The 4,914-nt window shown below is 47.6% G+C and overlaps 1 long non-coding RNA gene across 1 annotated transcript in view; it reads right to left on the reverse strand.

The window, feature by feature from the left end:
* LOC103693014 (uncharacterized) overlaps nt 1–4,914 on the reverse strand; it is a 42,339-nt gene that overhangs the window by 10,898 nt on the left and 26,527 nt on the right. Inside the window, exon 2 of the long non-coding RNA XR_593777.4 lies at nt 4,495–4,581. This is a non-coding gene — a long non-coding RNA (uncharacterized LOC103693014). The remainder of the gene's footprint in view (nt 1–4,494; nt 4,582–4,914) is intronic.

A 4,914-nucleotide genomic window follows, 5' to 3' on the forward strand; every position in this document is an offset into this window, starting at 1 on the left:
CTAACTTCCCAGGTAGCACATATTGAAAAAACGAGAAAGTGGGCTTGTAACTCCAGTTTGAATGTAGACAAAGATTTTCATAACGACCCCAACTGCCCAGATACAGCCTGTGCCCAAAATGCCACTCAGAGGCTGACTTGATGATTGACACAGACCAGGGACCTGTGAGAGGCAGAGAAGGCAGGACTGGGGAGTTGTCCTTGGCCCTGTGTGCCCCACGGCAGGTAGTGACGTCTCTCCTCCCAGGTACCCACATCATGCTCACACAATAAATAATGGTTATAGTCTAAGACATGATGGCTTTCACTTTAATAGTTTCTGAAATGTTTCTTTAGTTTATTTTTCTGCTCTTCTAGTTTGAAAGTCACCCTTCCATCTATTTATCAACTGCTTATTGACTATCTAGTGTGCTCAAACTGCAAGAAGGAGCAATGTACCCTGCTCAGGGAGCAGGTACTGCCTGGCCCACAGCTCTCAAGAGCTTCAGCTGCAGCCCTCCTGCACTTCTCAGACCCCAGCCATCCCTCTTCCAACCCCACCTCTGGAATCCTTCTAAACCACAGTTCTTTCCCCAGTAAAAATCTCCCTTTTGTCAGTGAAACGATCCTAGCCTTCTTAAACAATGCTTTGGACACATCAATCTTCTCCGGTGTGGGAAGGGCTATTTCAAGTCAGTAAGGTTTCTGAGTCCTTGTCCCAGCTCCATTTCTTCCTGGATAAATGTCTGGACTGTGTACATCTCCCCTGGGAACCTCAGTGTTCTGGGGAGAAGAATATACCTGCCCCTGAGGGGGTGCTGTGAGAATCATGTGAGCTAATGTATATAAAACACTAAGAATTCTGTAATGATGTTCAATGTTATTACAATTCAGGTGAACTGGGGCAGGTCATTTACCCTCCCAGAGCCTTAGGCCTTTGCCTAGAACAGAACAGATCATTTACAGCAGGCTAGTCGACTTCATAAGGTTGATGTCAGACCCACTGTGATACCAGATGTGAAAGACATCTGTATTATAAAGAATCATCCAACTGTAAGGGATTAGCATTTGTGATGCTGCACTGAGTTGAAAGCTTCTTTTAAAAAGACTCAAAAGAAAATAAGGAGGGAGGGTGGGTACAGCCACGTTCTGCTGCCTCTCTGGGGCATTTATCGGTAATTTGGAAACCATCTACCTCCTTGAGTTACTTTGGTTCTGCTTTGGATCAAAGTGCACCAAAGAGGTGAGACTCCTGTGTTACTCATCTGTCCTCTGAGCTTGGTTTCCTGGGAAGTGGAACAATTCCTGAGCATTTTAGGTTTTGAGGAGAGTCGATGGGACATAAGTCCCAAAGGTTACAGAGTATCAGTATACAAAAAAAGTACTGATAACTTGAGTCCTTAGAGAGACGCTGGAAACATACATGGCAAGGGTTTTCCACAGGTGCCGCTGACCTCTAACTTATCACCTACCACAGTTGGTCAAGACGAGTATTGGGAGAGAAGGAACTGACCTCACTGGCTTTTGGAATAACAGGCAATTGTTACAGTGCAGTGAGATATAAGGTGCAGAAAGGACCTGGTGGTAGCTGGTCCCGGGGAATAGGTTGTCTGTGTGAGTGGCTGTGCTGGAGAATTGATTGCTGTGATATGGCTTAGGACTGTTACTAGAGTCACTGACCCTGCCTGAGAGGAGGGAATCTCCCACTGATCTTTCCAGTCTTGTGGGGACAGTGAGTAACACAGTCCCCAAATGTGTCTTTCTCTTACCCTGAAGTATCTGGGCTTTCTCTCAGGTGTTTCTAAGGACAAGGGCTAAGAAAGTCTTCATGTCCCCGAGGCCCACATCCCTATATCAAGAAGGAACCAGAGCAAAGCCCTGTTCTGCCCATCCTGTTAAGGAGCTGCTTAGGGAAGGGTCACTCTGATCTGGAGCCTCTCCCTGCTTGTTACATCCTTTCAAGTTGGCCTTGGAAATTGGGAAGTCCATCTTCTGTATCCTCCCAAATACCCATTGCAGCTACAGCTTCAGAGGGCATTAAAGCCTCAGTGTTGACACCTTCTCTTGCAATCTACTGTCCACCCATATGGGACATTCAGCAATCAAGTGTGTAAGGATTCCGGCACACCTGGCTCTGCTTCGAGGACCAAGGCTCTGAGAGTTAACAAGATACCAGTGGCTTTCTATAAGAAATCTACAGTTGTCCAGCAGTTGGAGGAGATGAGGAGAAAAGAAATAAATATAGATAAATATTACAGATTGGATGGCAATAGGAATGCTCTTGAGAAATGTCAGGCAAAGCAGGCAGCATGGAGAATCCACTGGAGTCAAGGAGGGGGCAGTAAGAAACTCTCACTCTGCTAATTGTCAAAGGAGCACTCTCTTCTCCACCCTCTATGCCAAGCTGGTCTCCTGGCCCTTCTCTTGAAGCGTTTCCTCTAGTTCAATTACTAAAAGATGAGTTCCTGAGCAGGGACACTCAGGACCGCAATCCCATTCTGTGACCTTGACTGTCACCATTGGCCAGTCTATAGCTTCCGTGTTTAAAAGACATCTGTGCATCATGTGGTATCCTCTAAGTAAGTCTCAGTGGAAGTGGACAGGCTAAGTAAACAGGAAGTGCAAAGGACCTGAGGCTGCAGCACACAGTGACCAAGGTTTGCACACAGTGATGGAAAACGGTGTCAGAGTTATAGGGGAAACTGTGGGTCACATAAGGACTTTGAGAACACTTATACTAGTTACGTATTTCCACAATGGTGTTGCATAAAACAGCTGGACAGCCCAGAACTTAATTCACACATATCTTGCCTGGGAGTTTACAGTTCTGCTGAGTTCACATGCTGACCTGTTCGCTTAGGGTCAGCTGTTGGCTTGCAAGGCTGGCAGTCTGGGATGGCCACATTACTCTGTCCAGCTGTTGAGGGCAGAAGTGTGATGACTAATCCCGTGCCATCTTGATGGAATTTAGAATCCCCTAGGAAACACATGTATCTGTGAGGGCCTTTCCAAAGAGGTTCAACTGAGGAAGGAAGATACATCTGGAATGAGAACAGCATTGTAGCACAGGCTGGGGGCCCAGACAGATTGAAATGCGAGCACCAGCTTCCTGACCGTGAACACAATGTGTCCAGCTGGGTCACATTCCTGCTGCCACAGTTACAGCACTCTTACCACCATGCCTGGCCCCATCTCTGTGGACAGCATCCTCAAACTGTGAATTAAAAAAAAAAAACAAAAACAAAAAAAACAAAAAAAACAGAACCTTCTCCCTGAAGCTGTTTTTCCAGGCATTTTGTCACGATGTCACACCAGGGTTCTTAAAGAGGACAGACTCAGAAGTGGCACACTGTCATTTAAGTTGCATTCCATAGGCCAAAACAACCAGGATCTAGACCATGCCTCCTTGGAGTCCCGTGGAGACGGACTGTACAGTTGCTTTTTAATGGAGACCTGGAGAACTAGTGAAGCAATTAGCATGTGAGCACACACTGGAAGGATTTTGAGTTATTCTGAATATCAAGGAATGTCATCAAGGGCTGGAGGAGAGGGAGACATTCCTGGGTCAACATATACTTTAAAGTGATCGTTCTGACAGATGGGTTGCGTGAACCGTAGGGGACGGGATCGAGGCAGCTAAGAGAAGGATAATGGGGAGCGGGAGAAGGAACACACACAAATGCTTGCACTTTAGAGCCTGGGCCCAGGTAATGTGGCAGCCTCTGGATTCACTTAAGGATGAGCGAAGGATTGCATGTGATGAGGAAAGGAAATGCTATTATTACACAGCTGGGCAAGGAGCCTGAATGCGGTATAGAGACATCATTGTGGGAGATGTTGGCGACGCTCGAGGCATTGACGTGGCTAGAATCACCACAGCAGTGGGCATGGTTAAAGCAGAAAGGAAAACAAGAGGCTGGGCCTGCAGTTCTCCAGTAAGGACAGACTGTTTCCAAGAAGCCTGAGATGGATCAGCCAGTGGTACTGAGGGAAAGCCAGAGGCCGTGGTGTTCTGGAGGCCATGTGTGGAAAGAGCATAAAAGAGTTGGGAGACAATTAGTGGGGTCACCACTAAACCCAGCTTCCGCCGGAGAAGCGCCTGGAAGATGAAGGCCTTCTGAGATTTTCTCTGGAATGGGGACTCCAGCCGAGGGTGAGGGTGTAGGTGAGAACAGGAACCCGACCTGCTGAGGAAGGCCCTTGAGCCTCCTGTTACTAGAGTTCTCTAGTGCTCAAGATGAGAGGATCGTCCCAGGGAGCAAGCTGAGGAACCAGAAGTAGCATTGCACCCAATCTGACAGACGCAGAGGTGCACTGGGCAGAGAATGAGGAAGTGAGTGCTCGCCTGTGAGCAGAGCTGTGGTAAAAGCTACCGTTGACAGAGGAGAAAGGGAAAGGAAGCAGGCAAATGCTGAGCCTGAGAAAGAAAACCTGTGGGTGATCTGAACCAAGACATTTCCTGCCAGATTTGCATTGCTCCCAGTCTCTGATCCACACCCTTCTCGGGTCTTCTTACCAGAACTCCACTAGCTTCAGAGACCCAGCTTCCTCTACATGTTTCTCAGTCTGCAAAATTCTGGCTGTCCCAGAGAGATCGAAGGACCTGGAGATGGAGAGAAACAAGCCAGACTTCAGGCCTAGCTTCATGGGATTGTTGGGGAAGAGTTTTCTATAAAAGTGTCTTTTAATTTGTAAAGTGTTACCCAAGTATACGAACAAATGCTCTCAGGGACAAGCCTGGGAGATGCCCTTTCTATACAGTGTTAAGAGGAGAAAGGCGTTGAAATATGGCTTCTCATGGAGGCACAGGGGAAGACAGTCCCAGAGCCAGATGGGAACAATAGTAAGAGAGGCCCACCCCCAGCCCACAGTACCCTCTCTCCCTCCCACCCCTGAAGCTATGCTAGGATGAACTTGCTCCTCTGTCTTCGCTGAC

The sequence above is a fragment of the Rattus norvegicus genome, chromosome 8 (assembly GCF_036323735.1).
Source record: "Rattus norvegicus strain BN/NHsdMcwi chromosome 8, GRCr8, whole genome shotgun sequence".
NCBI lineage: Eukaryota > Metazoa > Chordata > Mammalia > Rodentia > Muridae > Rattus > Rattus norvegicus.